The sequence below is a fragment of the Heterodontus francisci genome, chromosome 9 (genome assembly GCF_036365525.1).
Source record: "Heterodontus francisci isolate sHetFra1 chromosome 9, sHetFra1.hap1, whole genome shotgun sequence".
In the NCBI taxonomy this organism is placed as follows: Eukaryota; Metazoa; Chordata; class Chondrichthyes; order Heterodontiformes; family Heterodontidae; genus Heterodontus; species Heterodontus francisci.
Window position 1 is genome coordinate 81,177,481 of NC_090379.1, and position 18,291 is coordinate 81,195,771.

General features: G+C 39.2%; 1 protein-coding gene and 1 long non-coding RNA gene across 6 annotated transcripts in view; one reads left to right on the plus strand and one right to left on the minus strand.

Moving 5' to 3' along the window:
* dph6 (diphthamine biosynthesis 6) overlaps nucleotides 1–18,291 on the minus strand; it is a 391,285-nt gene that overhangs the window by 117,372 nt on the left and 255,622 nt on the right. The gene's annotated exons all lie outside the window — the stretch shown is intronic.
* On the plus strand, nucleotides 157–17,973 carry LOC137373875 (uncharacterized). Its single transcript, XR_010975726.1, has 4 exons — nucleotides 157–482; nucleotides 14,866–14,930; nucleotides 16,391–16,513; nucleotides 16,721–17,973. It is a non-coding gene; the product is annotated as an uncharacterized lncRNA (long non-coding RNA).

Consider the following 18,291-nt stretch of genomic DNA (forward strand, 5'->3'; position numbering starts at 1 on the left):
CTTTTCACACTAAAATAATGTATACCATGTTTTTCCAATCTGCAATATGTTCAAATTTTTGACAGCAGTTTTTTTTTGATTACGTGCAACTATTCAGCACTTCCTTGCATTTCCTGTTGTAGAGTACCGCGTACTTTTTTTAAATGGGTGTCGAAGAAGCATGCTTCCCATATCACGTTTCCCATGATACTGTGCCTGTCCGTCAAGTTTGGCTGTCAACTTTGATGCATTTTTCAGAGCAACAGTACAAGCTTAAATTACTATGACTGCAAACCATAAATGAGAACCTAGTGCTTTGAAACTATCAGATCAATCAGAAGATCATTTACTTGGAAGGGTTATTTGGTAAAGTGAGAGCTGTACATCAACTACCCGCAACTGAGGGCTGAGGCAGCAAAACGACAACAACAAATTGTCATTGGCATTCCATTTATGAACCTTCAGACAGCATCAGAGTTCTGTTCCACAGGAAACCAGATAAGGTCAGACTTTCACTGAATATTTCTTAACAAGCTACCATCAAAAGAAGTTATGATTTGAATAAAAAGGCTATCACTCCTTAATTTCAATATCAAAGGGATTCACTGTGAACTCCCAATGCAGAAAAAATCTCCCCAAGCTGCATCAGACAGGTGCTTAATAATCTATTATTTAGGATTTATTTTAGGTTGGTTGGAATAAAAAAATAGCTGTGCTACTGAGAAACCACAAATGGGATAGCACAAAGAAAGAATGTTATTAACATACTATTAACAGTTCAAAAGAATGATATGACACACCAATCAAACTTGTTAATTGACTGTCAATGATCTGTCCTTAAAAATACAACTTGACTGCATAATGTAGCTCTAAATCTGACAGGAAGAAAGTTACATTTGCATTAGTCTCATAAACTAATCAACAACCAGAATATAATGTGCATTTTAATGTGTTAGGTATTTGTTTAAATATGCATTGTTTTTCCACTGGGCAATAGCAGTAAATGAAGAATTCTTCTGAACTATTATTGGTAGTAGGATTATCTCTGCTAAAAGTACTGTGTTTAATTAATTTACTGCAGCACACTGAATGTTTTAAACTAAGGATCTCGATGGTCCCACTTTTTAAAAAAAAAGTTGTAAAAATGCTAATCTGCTTTTTACCCCCACCTCAAACACATGCACACTAAAAACACTGTCTGCATACAAATTTATAGGAAGTGTTCTGGAAACTTCTTAAAAAAAGAAACTCAGCAGGATAATAACTTACAAATATTAAAACTGCCGTGGGGATTGGGGGAGGGAAGACAGAGTTGCCTCCAGAGATTTTCATCTACTTTGAAACTACATCTGTGCTTTGACTGAAACAAATTTAACCCTCCGAGGGCTGGATTTCGTCTGCAGCTGCCATATTGTGGTCTTCTCCAATCAGAATAAGCATAAAATTAATTATATGGAATGGATGGACAGATCCTTTCTCTATTTTAACTTACTGTAAATTTTGTGTATAAACCTATGCTTATTTTGCTTAAAAACTTTGTTTGCTGGTGCAGTAACAGGTTATCTTATAGGCTAAAAGATCATAGTAGTTGTAGTAGGTTTGGTGAATTTTCAGTCAGATAGTGAGTTAGTCCATGCTGCAATCCTTACTTTCCAGCAGCTGATTTGAGTGGGGTATAAATATAAATCTCAAGCAGGTTTCCTGCTTCTCTTGGTCATGAGATAGTGTGTAGGTGGAATGAAAAGGAAATTAACTTTTAAAAATTGGAAACAATTTTTTATATTTTTAGCACAAAAAGTGAAACCTCATATAAAGACTTTTACGCAAAAATATTATACAAGAATTCTGGAGATAAAAATAATGCAACATGCAGAAACCTTTACATAAGAGTCCCAATAATCACTACACCATCCAAGATCTGTATGGTGCATAAACATGCTAAACATATATGGGTACAGTAGCATATTGGTTATGTTATTGGACTAATGATCAGGAGGCATGAGTTCAAATTCCACCATGACAGCTGGGAATTTAAATTCAATTAAATAAATCTGGAATAAAAAGCTAGCATCAGTAATATTGAACATGAAACTAACTGATTGTCTTAAAACCCATCTGTTTCACTAATGTCCTTTAAGGAATATTATACATAAAAAAAACTGACAGGTGTCAATTATTGATATATTTTGTAATAGCCCTGTCTGGAATTTTAATGCATATTCAAAGTCTGGTCAAAGAAAATATCCTCTGGTGGAATAACAAATCCAACCAGGGAACTGCTCTGATGAAAAGAAATCAAAATATGAAAACACTGGTTCAATATACAAAAGGATCAGTTGCTGCAATAAATAAATAGCAGTTGTCCAATTCATATTTTGCACCATCTAGAATAAACTTACTTCATACAGGATAACCTAATCACTTTCTTTTACCTGACACAACAAAGGAATAAATACCTTGCCTCTGCACTTGCTTAAAAGCTGTTACACCTATAACTTCTAGTTCTGGCTATAGATCATCAACTTGAAAGCACGGGGAAATTTTAACCACCAACATGTGGGTTTGGGATATGAAAATGTAAAATTCTCAAATCCACCCATTCCTGGTTTTAATGGAGGTAGGATGAGGGGGATGGGACAGGATGGGAGTTGGTCATTTGAAAATTATGAGGCTGTGTGCCTCAGATTTAATCTGTCTTCCAGGTTTAACCCAACAACTAAAGGGAGGTAAGGACTATTGAGTGGAAAAACTAAGTGGCTTTACAGCACTGCGCGAGTTAAGAGGAGCAGGACTGCTCCCCCATGCCCATCAAGCGTACCTGCCCATCATCAGACGCTCCCGCCGCCCCTCCTCAACCCAGGATCAGAGGTCCGAACCCACCCTTCACCGCAGGTCAGAGATGAACTCCTTTCCAACTCCCCGGGACTGACGATCAAGGTCCCTTACTGGGTTTGTCAGCCACCCCTGCCTCCTCCCCCGATTGACGAACAAACATGCCCCTTCACTGTTCATGCCCAGCAGGGAGCCAAGCCTGTCAATCAGGCTGCCTTCTGGACAGGGAACTTCCTTGAAAAAGATGCATGATGTGATGTTAAAACTGCATAGTTTATGGTGAAATCCAGACTTCTGGATTTCCAAGACCAAAACTCCCCCATCCACCACCCCTGCTCACATACCACACACCTACCCCCAAGTAAATATCCGGGCCATTAACTGTTTCTCTCTCTAAAGGTGCTGTCTGAACTGCTGAGTATTTCCAGCAATTTCTGTTCTTAATTGTACTTGTTTCTCACACCACACCCTGAATCACACCACACTATGTATCCATCACTACTAACTAAAAGATCTGATTCTACTTAAGTTAGGGCAGAGTAGGAGGTGATCTTATTTATTCAGCAGTATTTTATCTGAATGAAAAAAAACACAGCAGACTTATTAAATAGTTTATTGAAAAACATTACAATAATCTTGAAGCTGGTATTTTTTGGAAACATTATTTAATTTTTTTCCAGAATAATTTTCATTCCATATCCAGATACATTGCTGAATAACCTCAAATGTATCTGCATTGACTGTAATAACAGCACATACATCAAATGATACTCAAATCATTCCATATAGGGACTTTAAATCATTTATCATATTTGCATTCTAATATCATCACGTAAAACAAGATGATTCTAATATAGCTGATATAAGGACCATTTAATGTATATTTTACTGTAATTTAACTGACTGGACAGTATTTTTGTATCATTTAGATTTTTTAACTGGTGTAATTTGCAATTCTAAGGATGTGATTAAGGATACCTGAGGCCTACATAATCCAGTACTCAGGAGTATTTTGTGAAACAGCTTTGCTCTGCACATACCATGAGGAGATTAATCAAGGAATGATTTAGTCATAAGTATATAAAATCTTCCATCTAAGATCCTTGTTACTGAATCATTTCAATACAAAAAAGTCCTGGATCAACATTCTGCAGCAAAAGTTAGTATTCATAGACTTGGGACAAGTGGAAGAAAAGTAATGTTATTAAATACAAAACACAGTTGAAAATGAATGCTAAAATGTCAGTAATTCAGAATCCCCAATGTTTCCAAAGATGGTGCTGGTCTCGAGACAAAAAGGGCTTGATTCTCAAAATTTTTACTGAATCAAATGAATTTATCTGGGGCAACATGGTGCAATAATTGAGCTGTGTGAATAATGAGGAAAAAGAAAAATCAGTCAGGGTTCCGACTCCTAATCATGAACCAATGAGATGTCTACTGGAAAATGCATTTTTGAGGATTTTGGGTTAAGGCTGGATCTATCTCAGCTGGGGGGGGGCAGGGGGGTCCTCCTTTTTGGGCACTCTTTGGCCCACGAGGGGGCCCCGAGCATCAGCGCCCCCTGCCATCCAAGACCCCATTCACCTGGTTGTGAGGTCGCATGTCCAGTGCTGTGTCCTCTTCTTCCAGGTGCAACCCTAGCAGCTGCTACCACTCCCATTGGCACTGCTGAGTTGCCGGTCCTCTGATTGGGCCAGCAGCTCTTGGGACGGGCTGCCATCCTTAATTGGATGTTAGGCCTGATGGCAGCCACTTAATTGGCTGCCGGCCATAAAATGCAGCCCCGAGCCCCATTGCCCGCTGAATGGAGGTCTCCCCCCTCCCCCCCCCACCCCACCTCCGTCCCTGGCAGTGAGACCCCTGCTGCCTTGGAAAACATGGCCTACAAAAAACCCATTTGGGTTGAGGTGCTGCTGCATTCAGGAGAATAGAATGGAGAAAAAGATAACAAGAAGGGAGAAATTTACATTAGACAAGAGAGTAACATAAAAGGAGTGAATAATATAGTACGTTCCTTTGCAATAACAGAAAATTACATTTCTGAATTCTGCACCACGAATTTCTAAATTAGGGTCAATTTTTACCTTTTTCAGAACTTACACTTAAATTTTGGTAGCTTCCTTCTGTTGACATTTGGCCAGTCTGTACATAACATACAAGTAACAAGGCTGTCACCACGAAAGGAAAAGAATATTTAATACTTTACAGTCGGTAATTCATCCATATTAATTCAGTATCCAACAGTTCAACCTTATGATGATGAAATACTGTTACTATAGCAGCTGCTAAATGTTCAGCAGTCTCATTTACATTACCTCTCATCAGTCACAGCATCACATGCCTTACACAAAAAGTTACCAGAGTATTATTTTTGCCATATTTTTGTCCCTTCTCCAGGATGCTGGTCTCCTCAATGAATGGGACTTTATGTCACTCCAGTGGTTAGTAAGGTACTATATTAAGGTACTATAGCCGCATCTCTCCCTCTATAGCAAAAAACCTGTCAGTCTCAACTGAATAACCTGGGGCAGAATTTCCTGGTTTGGGTTGGCACCCCGACATTTTGGTCAAATGTGGGTCCCGACCCCACACCGTGTCGGGAACAGTCACCCGACACCGATCTTGTCTGGATTGTACAATTAAGGATGGCAGGTGGGCTTGCGAAGCTGGATAGCCAATAGGAAGCCCTCCAGTAAGGAAGGAGCTGCAATCTGCCGTTGTAGGTAAGGGAGAGAGATCTTGAGGTGCCCTCAAAACACTTTCAAAAGTTTTCAAATAAAAAATGTCCACAGTTGCTGTGTGACCATTGTGGCGAGTAGGCAGGTGGAAAGCCTCAAAGTTTTCAGGAGCGCAGACTCACTGGTCTGCCCCCAGGAGGGCCCTCCAGGCAGCTGTGTGCTCCCAACCCTATGGGGGGGCCCACAGACCAACTGGAAAATTCCAGCCAGCCTCTGATCAATGGCCTTAATAATACCTTAACAAGCTATCCAATGCTTGCAGGTGGGTTGCCATTTCACTTCTGGTCCAGCCTTCCCAAAAATGGCTCCAGGGAGGGGAGCAATGGTAGGGCGGAATGAGGTCCTTGTACAACATGAGTTTATGCCTCTGCTCCCGCCCCAATCGGCCTCCAAAAATCCTGTCACTGGAGTCTAAATGTAGACAACATGCTGCACTAGAAACAACTGCGTGTATGACATAAGAAATAGGAGCAGCAATAGGCCTTATGGCCCCTCAACCTGCTCCACCATTCAATAAGATCCTGACTGACCTTATCTTGGCCTCAACTCCACTTTCCTGTCTGTTTCCCAGAACCCATGATTCTCCTAGAGTTCAAAAATCTGTCTATCTCAGCCATGAATATATTCAATGACTCAGCATCTCTGAATTGCCTCCAATGCAAGTATTTCCCTCCTTCCATAAGGAGACCAAAACTGTATGCAGCACTCATGGTATGGTCTTACCAATGCCCTGTACAGTTGCAGTAAGACTTCCCCCTTGGAAAAAGGCAAACATTCCATTTACCTTCCTAATTACTATCTGTACCTGCATGCTAATTTTTTGTGTTTCATGTACAAGGACACCCAAATCCCTCTGTACCGCAACATTCTCTCCATGTAAAAATATTTTCTTTCCTATTCTTCCTACTAAGGTGAATAACCTCATATTTTCCCACATTATACACCAAAATTTTTGCCCACTCACTTAACCTATCTATATCCCTTTGCAGACTCGCAATTTGCTTTCCCACTTATCTTTGTATCATCAGCAAATTTGGCTACAAAACACCCGGTTCCTTCAGCCAGACATATAGACTGCAAATAGTTGAGGCCCCAGCACTGATCCCTGTGGCACCCCACTGGTTACAGTTTGCCTACCTGAAATGACCCATTTATCCCGACTCCCAATCCTCTATCCATGCTAATCTATTACCCTCAAGAACATAGCATAAGAAATAGGAGGAGTAGGCCATTCAGCCCCTCAAGCCTGCCCCGCCATTCAATAAGTTCATGGCTGATCAGTCCCAGTCCTCAACTTCTCTTTCGGGCCTGCTCTGCCTAACCCTCAACTCCCAGAGATTTCAAAAATCTATATACCTCCTCCGTAAATACATTTAGTGACCCAGCCTCCACAACTCTCTGAGGCAGAGAATTCCAGAGATTCACCACCCTGAGAGAAGAAATTCCTTCGCATCTCAGTTTTAAATGTGTGCCCCCTTATTCTGTAATTATGTCCCCTAGTTCGAGATTCCCCCACTAGTGGAAACATCTTCTCAACATCTACCCTGTCGAGCCCCTTTAAAATCTTGTATGATTTTATAAGATCACCTCTCATTCTTCTAAACTCCGATGAACAAAGGCCTAACCTGTTTAGCTGCTCTTGATAAGACAGCCCCTTCATCCCAGGAATCAGCCTAGTGAACCTTTTCTGAACTGCCTCCAATGCTAGTATATCCTTCTTTAAATATGGGGACCAAAACTGTACGCAGTACTCCAGGTGTGGCCTCACCAACACCCTGTACAGTTGTAACAGGACTTCCCTATTTTTAAACTCTAACCCCCTAGCAATAAAGGCCAAAATTCCATTTGCCTTCCTAATTACTTGCTGCATCTGTTTCATGCACAAGAACACCCAGATCCCTCTGTACTGCAGTATTTTGTAGTCTTTCTCCATTTAAATAATAATCTGCATTTTTATTCTTCCTACCAAAGTGGATAATTCACACTTTCCCACATTGAAAACCATCTGCTAAATTTTTGCACACTTACTACAGTGGCGCAGTGGTTAGCACTGCAGCCTCACAGCTCCAGGGACCCGGGTTCGATTCCGGGTACTGCCTGTGTGGAGTTTGCAAGTTCTCCCTGTGTCTGCGTGGGTTTTCTCCGGGTGCTCCGGTTTCCTCCCACAAGCCAAAAGACTTGCAGGTTGATAGGTAAATTGGCCGTTATAAATTGTCACTAGTATAGGTAGGTGGTAGGGAAATATAGGGATAGGTGGGGATGTTTGTTTCAGTGCCAGGCAACGGTCCAGGATCGGGTGATAGATAATTATCGGTGCCAGTAACTGTTAATGGTGTACTAGGTCAAAAGCACAGGTACAGAAGTCGATCTCGGGCGAAGAGACGACTTGGGAGTCAGGTGGTGTCAGCAGCCATTACTCAGCCAGACTGCGGAGGGAAAGCATGGGAAAGGTTGGAAAGCGCGGGAAATCCTTAAAAGACCGCGAAAACCTCCATTCAAGCCTGCAAGATTTTAAAACAAAGGGCAACACCCTAGAAAGCCTTAATAAAGCGAAGAAAGTAATATGGATTCAAAATTCAGAATGCCAGAAAGTTTTCAAGAACTAGAAGGACCAATTCAGGTTCAAAATTGGTCTATTTGGAGGAAGAGGTTCCTAAGGTTTCGGATTGCTTCCCTACTCCGTACAAAGTAATAAGTTGAACATTCAGTAGGTGTGATTGCGGTCAACATAATTGTAAGGCAAGGGGTAAATGAGGCTTCTGATGAATTTGAAGATGTCCTTCAAGCTTTTGATAAATATTTTAATCTTTGAAATAAAATCCTGGATCGGGCCAAATTTTATAAATGGGCGCAGAAGATAGGCAAATCCATAGATTCTTATATTATAGATTCTTATATTAATGATCTATACCACTTGGCAGAGGGATGCAAATACAGTGAATTAAAGGCAGAACTAATCAGAGACCAAATAGTTGTTGGCATAGCTGATGCATCTTTGTCAGACCTTCTGCAGTCGAAGGAGGACCTTACAACTGAAAAGGCCATTCAGATTGTAAGACAAGCTGATGAAATAGGGCCATTCTGTGGGCTGAGGACAAGGCGTGGATGAGAAGTCGTCCAGTGACGGTACAGTTTGTGAAGTCAAGGTCTGAGAAACACTTTGTGGAAAAGACACACACAGATGAGAAGGTGCATGACACCAGGAAACCATGCCAGGAAGACCCACAGAAGGGAGCAGTGTCCAACAAATAAAGCTGAGTGCTTCAGAGAGCAGCGAATCAAGTGCATCAGTATCCAGAAAATAAAACACCAACAGATTTCATCGGAGAAATAAATGACCCAAATCAAGGATTCTGGACAGCAGACATCAACATAAATGGACACCTCACGAATTTAAACTGGACACAGGTACTAGTGTCACAGTTCTGTCAGACCATGGTTGATGAGACATTGCCTACAACCAGCGGATACACAGTTGCGTGGTTCAGGCGGGACAGAACTGTCAGTAAAAGGCAAACTGCAAGCAATTCCCCAATACAAGGGGAGACAAATCATGGAGACCTTATATGTTATGCATAATCAAGAATTTTCCTTACTGAGTAGAAAAGCATGCTTAGACCTGCATTTGATCAAGCAGACAAAGTCAAGCAAACAGGGGTAAAGAATTGCATCCAAGCAGAATATCTGAAGCTGTTCACAGGGCTTGGAAGACGCAAGCCGGAGTACAGAATCACACTGAAGGAAGGGGCCAGGCCAGTGTGTATCTTTACACCCAGAAAGATACCTCACCCATTATTAATCTAAGTTCAAGGCCAATTGGAAGAGTTGACAAGAATGGGCGCTATCGCTCCTGTAACACAACCAACGGAGGGTGTTTGGCCATGGTTCCTGGCCCAAAACAGAATGGAACTCTGTATTAGCATGGATTTAACACAGCTCAACAAGACAGTAGTGCATGAAATTCACCCAATGTCCACAGTTGATGACAGTTTAGCGAAACTCTCTCAGAGTACCATGTTTACAAAACTCGATGCTAATAGTGGGTTTTGGCAGGTAGCCCTTGATGAGATGACTGACTACATTTATAACGCCTTTCGGAAGATTTTGTTTTAATAGGTTACCCTTTGGAATAACTTCCGCACCAGAGATCTTTCAAGAGTCTATGTCTAACGTCTTAGAAGGAGTTATCTGTCACATGGATGATATCCTAATACATGGGCAGTCAGTAGAGGAACATGACCAAAGAGTTCAAACGTTCTACAGAGACTTCAAGATGCAGGGTTTGCTCTGAACGAGAAGTGAGAATTTTCCAAGACCTCAATTCATTTCTTGGCATACATAGTGAGCAGAGAGGCACAATGGCAGATGCACAAAAGACAAGGCCCATTACAGAATTTCCTACTCCTACTACCATTCAGCAGCTCCAGAAATTCCTGCGAATGGTAAACCAACTAGCAAAGTTTCTACCTCACTTCGCACAAATAACAGATCCAGAGACAACTCCTTAGAAAATAGCAAGCGTGGTATTGGAATTCCCACAGGAGCAAGCATGCAACTGGGTCAGAGGCCGTTCTTTTTCAGGAACAACCTGATGGTTCCCGTAGATCGACGTTCTATGCATCAAGAGCTTTGTCAGACAAAGAGACACAGTATGCAGTAATAGAAAAAGAAGTGCTAACCATTGGCATGTGAAAAATTTTCTGACTACATTGGATTGAGTGTCGTCATTGAGACAGACCATAAACCTTTGATACCTTTGTTAGACGAGAAGGAGATTACAAAGATGCCTCCATGAATACAAAGATTTCGTCTAAGATTGATAGTGTACGTCCAAGGGAAGTTGCACTTGTCAGCCGATACTTTCTAGAGTGACCATAGACCATCCAACACAGCAGGATGTGAATTTCGTATGCGAAACAGAATCATATTCCCCAACATACAGCACAAAATTGACCAGCAAGCATACAGAAGTTGCAGGAAATAAGCCAGATCCAATATTGTGACAAGGGCTACAGTTGTTTAAGGCAGTATAGCATGCAAGGGGGGTGGGGTGGGGGTCACAAAAATGTCCAGGAAGGAGAACAATGAAAACGTTTTATGAGTATTGGATATACATTATCATTATAGATCAGTTTTTAGTATACAACGACAGACTAGTCATTCCTAGTCCACTGAGATCAGGGATCTTAGATTGTTAACTCCGAGACCATTTGGGTATAACCAAGTGCAGAGCGAGGGCACAATCTTTGGTATGGTGGCCTGGAATATCTAAGAAATTCGAGAATGCGATCCAAAACTATCAGACATGCGCAGTACAGAGACCAGAACAACATGAATCCCTGTTAACCACACAGTTTCCAATCAGACTGTGGCAAAGGCTGGGTATGGATCAATTTATGCTCGGGGGAAGTCATACATGATCATTATCAATAACCTCTCAAGGTGTATAGAAGTCAGAAGATTGATTTCTACGATGACAGAAATGGTCATCAGAACTCTTTAAGACATCTTTGCAATGCATGGTATCCCTGACGGACCACAATTCGCGAATGACTACTTTTCTCACTTTGCAACGAAGATGGGATTTCGACATTTCACAAGTTCGCCAAGGTGCCCACAGTCGAACGGTGAGGTGGAAAGTGATGTAAGAAGCATTAAGTCATTACTAAAAGAAAATGAAGATCTTTCAATTTCACTTTTAACTTATAGATCTATACTGCTGATGTGTGGATTATTACCAGCAGAACTACTGATGGGTAGGAAGAGAAGAACGCAACTTCCTATATTGAAGAACTTGCTTCCAGGATTGAATGTCCAGGACTACGAGAAAGTAAGAGACAGGGAGAACTCTTAACAGAAGGCAACAAACTCAGGATTCAAATAAGAAACCTACCTGAACTAAAAAATGGTCAAAGAGTATGAATATGTGATCTGGAATCAGTAGGTACAGTAATCCGTAGACACGAGACCTACCAGCGATTGTATGTTATACACACATCTGAAGGAAATGCAAGAATTGGAGAACTATCATCCCTATTCTTCATAAGCAACAGCCAGTCATTTATTTGGAAGATCCGGATGAAGAGGAACAAACCCAATCTGAATAGAAGGCTACAATCCATAGTAAAGAGCAACCAAGTCAGCAATCCAGACTTACAAGGAAGACAGCTGATCTTCCCGGTCAGACTACAAACAGATCGGAGAGAGTTGTCAAATCTCCTAACCAACTAAAGCTGTGAAGTCAGAGACTTGGAGGAGGGGAGATGTAGTATAAGGATGTAAAGGGTTAATGCTGAAGACAGGGAGAGCAACCCCTCCCACTCTAAGAGTGATGATCTCAGTCACATGAGGTCAGGCTGTAGAGAAGAGAGAGCGGAAGGATGCAGTTTAGGAGGTTTGATGAGGGTGTATATAGTATTATGTAAATAATAAACAGTTCTTTGTTGACCTTATCCTGAAGCTGAGACTTTCTCCAGAACATCCCTTTTGCGCTAAATACAACAACAGATACAAAATATTTGCTTGAGGTATCTGCCATTTCCTTGTTTCCCATTATTAATTTCCCAGTCTCATCCACTTGAGGACCAACTTTAGCTACTTTCTTCCTTTTTATAGACTTGTAGAAGCTCTTACTGTCTGTGTTTATATTTCTTGCTGGTTTACTCTCAATCTGTTTTCTCTTTTTTAAGCCATCCTTTGCTGGTTTCTAAAATTTTCCAATCTTCTGGCATACCACTAATCTTCACAACGTTGTACGCCTTTCCTTTCAATGTGATACCATCCTTAACTTCCTTAGTTAGCCATGGATGTTTCATCCTTCTTGTGGAGTCTGTTTTTCTCAATATATCGTTGCTGAGAATTATGAAATATCTCTTTAAATGTCTGCCACTGCTCATCTACCGTCTTATCTTCTAGTCTATTTTCCCAGTCCATTTTAACCAACTCTGTCTTCACATCTTTGTAATTGCCTTTATTTAAGTTTAAGACCCAAGTTTCTCACCACCAAACTGAATGTGAAATTCTATTACATTATGATCACTCTTCCCTTGAGGATCCTTTACTATGAGATCATTAGTTAATCCTGTCTCATTACACATTACCAGATCTAAAATATCCCATTCCCTGGTTGGTTCCACAATGATTTCTTCTAAGAAAATGTCCCAAATACACTCAATGAACTCATCCTCAAAGCTGCCTTTGCCAATTTGTCCAATCTATATGAAGGTAAAAAGGCACCCACAATTATTGCAGTATCTTTCTTATGAGCCCCCATTATTTCTTGATTTATAATTTGTCCTACAGTGTAGCTAATGTTACGGGGCCTATTGACTACTCCCACCAGTAATTTCTTGAGCTAGCTATTTCTTTTCTCCACCCAAACTGAATCTACATTTTGATCTTCCTATCCAAGATAATTTCTCTAATCCTTTATCAACAGAGCTTCTGCACCTCCTTTTCCTTTCTGCCTATCCTTCTGAAATGTAAAGTAGCTCCACATATTCAGTTCACAGCCTTCGTCACCTTGCAACCACATCTCTGTAATGGCTATAAGATCATACCCATTTATTTCTATTTGTGCCATCAATTCATCTGTCTTGTTATGAATGCTGCATGCATTTAGATAAAAAGCCTTTAATTTTGTCATTTTTCCTTACTCTTGACTCTATTTGCTGGTGCATTCTTATGTTTGTACGCTCTAATCAGCACTTGATATTTATAGAGACACCTCAAAAATTAAAATACATGGACTCTCCCACCTCTTAACTGCCCATCTCACCAATTCTAGATTAGATAATTCTATATACGCACTCAAAACTAAAACATTGTATTAAAATCACTCTGCTCTTGCCAAAAAGGTCACACAAGTTTAACAATGAAATATGCTGGCAAATTATAGAAAACTTTAAGGGACATCTATAATTACATACAACTGTATATGATTCAACAGAAAAATCACAGAATCATACAGCACAGAAGGTGGTTTTTCGGCCCATCATGCCTGTGCTGACTCTTTGAAAGTTATCCAATTAGTCCCACTCCCCAGCTGTTTCCCTATCGCCCCCAATTTTTTCCTTTTCAAGTATATATCCAATTCCCAATTCTTAATTTCGGGAGTTTTATCATTCATAAATATCCATGAATTTCCAAACATATGATAAACAGATGATTAAATTAAAAAATCAAATTAGACGTACAATGATATTTTACTCCGACTTTCTCTCTCTTATATTGTAGCAATTATCCAAATGAAACCCTTAGTTTGTTAAAGTTGTCCTTTGGGATTCTATTCCCTTTCCTGCACTTTAATTTTTACAAGTTTTGTTGCAGTATTAATTGAGGTCTATTCAAATTAATTTCAGTGTATATGTTTGATGTGCATCTCACAAGAATTTGTATGTATTGATATATAAAATCCAATAAAATTGTGAATTAATGAAAATCAAGGCCCCTTGTTATTGAAAGAGAATCCTTTTCCTGCTAATTGAATAACTTCAGTTGTACTACAAATTCTATATCCTGGACCTGATTGCATAAATTGTGCTGTGAATAAAATAAATACAGTCACATTCTTCATCAATATTATACCCTTTCCCTCCCCCCACCCCAACCTCAAATGATGCAATTCATTTGTTCCACCACTTTTATTGCTTTTCATTCATGGAAATTTTATATCATGTGTAATATACTTCCACTTGAATTTCAGTAAATATTCTGCAACTAGTAAATTTCTCCTCAGTTAAAAAAATCCATCATGGCAGAAATGGATGAAACAATTCCTTTTGCATAAAAACTAAGTCAACTAATCATATAATTAACATATCTTTCAGAAGGCATGCACAGGACTATCACCGCATCACTCCAAATCAGGGATATACAACAGTTGGACTCCGATCCAAAATATACTGGTTTTATTTTAATAGGTCCAATACATATACTGATGATTTCACACTTTACATTTAGTTGCATGCACTGTTTACTTTCTTCACTTTAAACACTAGGGAATAAAAACAACTCTTTGTCCTTCATTGGACTGTGCTTAAGGAGCTCAATCACTTCCACTGTTTCATCTAGATAATGATATTTACTTCTGATAAACAATTTCTTAGTGGAAATGCACCAAGATATAATGTGTATCTCCATGTAGTATATTGCTGTCTATGGCTCTATGTCGGCTTCTCTCATGGCAGTAAAGCTTCAACCCAAAATGCCAATTTTTTTTCTCTTTCTTAAGAAGAATTAAAACTCAAAAATCTTATACACATTCAAATTTATGAAAAAATAGATAACCAATTGCATGAATACCAATTCACAGCTTTGAACCAAGTGAATCAATGGCTGCAAAAGAAAAACAAGAGTTTTCCAAAGATTACATTACTGGTGAGTGTGATTGTGCATATTTATCTTCTCCTCCCTTCTTTTTGCTCCTTTTTAAATGTTGTTCTTCTGTAATTTCTTCCAGTTCTGATAATGGGTTTACACTTGAAATATTAGCATCTCTTTTCTCTAGAGATACTAACTGACCTGCTGAATGTTTCCATCATTTAATGGTTTTCTGACAGTAGATAGCCATTTTTCTTTCAAGTCTCTATCATATCTATCTGTACGACAGAAGATTTATCCATATAAATATATATTTATTCCTCACATTCAGTTCAATGACTACCGATCCAATTACCCAGACAGTAAATTTTCAATAGCTATCTTTTTGGAACTGCAATGTTTCAATACGCTATTTGTCTGATATTGGTTTATCCTGAGCCTTCTAGTTTATTGATTCAATTAGGATGATTATTCATCTAATACTTAGGCTTTTTATATACTTTGTACACTCTGTTAATAAAAGAACTTAACCAAGAGGCAAGAATATGGCACAATGCATGGCTTGAACAGTGCAGATGATCTTAAAACAAAGGATATTTTCTGGTCTTGGTACTATCAGAATCTGGTCTACCATCTATTTCCATAGCCAGTATTTTTGGTCTGTTTAGAAATACATGAAGTGAAAATGCATTTCCAGCAGAGTGGTTTGGTAATAAGCTCATTAAAGCAGTAAAGGTATGGAGGTGTTAACCTCTGAATCATTATTTCATATGTCTTACTTACTTGTAATATGCATCAAACAATAAACTAACTGGCCAAGTTCCTATTTTTGTTTCACTTTTTTGGTATAAAATGGAGGATCAGGGCAGCTCAATTTGATTTAGCTATTTCTATGTTCCTGTTAAGATCTTTTTAAAGTACAGTGCTTTGTGTAAGATAAAACCACGTTACAAATCTAGAACATTCTATAAAATTCTTTCCAAAAGAATTAAAAATTGCAACCTCTCTCTCTTGAATACTGGTATAGCATAGACGTATTCTTACTCTATACGTACACATTATTTTTGTATATTTTTTTTTTAGCACTTCTGAAATTCCCATTCCGCGAATGCTCAACTGTCACATATGATCAGTGTTACTTAACTGGCCTTATAAACCTTCTTATTTCAATATATGTAGTAAGCGAAAAGGCAGGCATCGCTGAATGTCTTGTAAAATATCACCAAATCTTGCTCAATATTTATATGGTAAATTGCATAACCCGTGCATGCATATAAGTTTAGTGGAGGGAAAAATATAAAATGCCAAAAGAATGGCATCATTGTCAGTTCGTCCATAAATAGATTGTGGTCATTTCATGACATTGGACCTTTTCTTCTTGCTATGCTACTGTAAATAAGCGTGTTCCCTTGCCTGTCTGCTTTCCTCATGCCCATTTCCAGAAATGCCGCAGCAGATAAGTAACACTGTCATGTCCGTTTTGTCAACTACATGCTGATTATCCTTTCTATTGGCAGTTTGTGAACATTATCAAGGTCAGAAGCAATCACTCAGAAGACACCTCCTGATGCTGTTATAGTTAATGATGATTTCAGTGAGAAGACTCCTTTCAGCAAAGGCAATCTGTTATTAGAATAATGGTAAGCGGAAACTAAGGGACTTCATTCTCTTCAGCCGTTTGCTTAAAAAGCTTTAAAAGCAAAGAACACAAAATATGCAATAAAATTATTTGCTAAATTTAACAAAGATCATGATGAACAGGCTATATATTTTATATGGAGCAAGATTACTTTGTAATGAATATGCTATTTGGCGCTACATGCTGACTTCATTTCTCCTTGTATTAGGGCAAATACCCACTGTTTTCAACTGTCTGGACCTCAGCTTTTGACAAATTGGTTGTGAGGCATTTACGACTGATGCACATATCGGAAAATCAGTTCTGCCAAGTTTCCTTCGTGACCTGCCCGTGGGACATGACATGCTCCAAGATGCATCGCTCTATCAAACCGCATCTTTCCAGAACAATGCAAATTATGACAAATTCCATCATCCCGCATTATGCGCTTCATGCTAATCTCCCTAATTCGAGAGAATCAGGAGGCTCGCTGTTCTGCTGAAGGGCATGTTGTCTGATTGAATGATGGTGAAAAAACATTCACAATCTCTTTTGCCTCTTAATCCCAGCTGTGCCCACCTCTGCCCTCAAAGCACCATGTATCTCATTCCTTTAACTTTTGCACAAAATTAACTTATCTACATAGCCTCTCATGTTTATTATAGAAATTAATAGTGTTTTAATTTCATGCTAATGAGTGTTATACATTTTGAATGGAAAATGTTAATGAACTCAGGTCTGCCCCTTCCTGCTGACTTCCCAGGCCTGTCAGACTGTCACATTGGGAATGCAACCACACTGAGAAGCTAGGACTTCTCCCACACTGGCTTCTGAACAAATCATTTAGAAGGTGGGATTCAGGCAATTCTGGAATTCGGCAAGTTGACTTTGTGAGGTTATGCTGCTTTTTTTCAGCAATTGGGCAACCTGCAGAAGACGTTAAAAAGTCTCCAGCACAGAACCTCATTTTAGGTGATAATACTTCTCTGTTTCAGAAGGTGGCAGCATTACTACATGGAATAGAACATTAGCCAACATAACGTGGCAAACAAATTCAATATTCTCCAATATATATGCAAATTTGAACTCAATTAGGATTCCAAGTTATTAAACTGCGGGATTTAAAGCTACAGTATCATCAGAACATTTTCTCTCTGGACACAAACATAATTCCTTCCGAAGATGCAACATTTCTGCACATAAAGTGCATGCACTGTCAGTGAATCTTCATACTTATACTGTTGGTAGAAAATCACAGATGGAATATAGATAGAAAACAGGAGAAAGGAAGTCAGTTTTCTTTTCCATTAAATAATCAAAATAATTCCAAAATACAGTGCAGTAAAACCTAACTGCCAAGTACAAAAGAGGTGCGCTTTGGAACATTGAAATTTCTATTCAATTCTACAATTTTCAATATGCTCAGTTACAGTTTAGAGAATTTTCAATAAAAAAAACTTGTGATATAGGTTTTTAGACATAATGAGAATTATTACCAAGCGACTTGATGAATGGAATGTGCGTTTTACTGTTTTCATTAATGCAAAATGTTATACTTGTATCCCGAACCATTGACAGACAAAAATAATCTGGACATTAACTTGTTCGGACAGAAGATATTTTTAGTTAGGCCTGAACAGACTCTCGACTACAATGCCCCAAGTCTATCTATGTAAGTGTGTAACTGTGTCTGAGACTGTTAACAGCCATAGCATCTTGCCTGTATGAATTAAATTAGTAAAAAGATTGAAACAAACAAAAATATTAACAACTTGAGTCTCAACAAATTGTGACAGCATA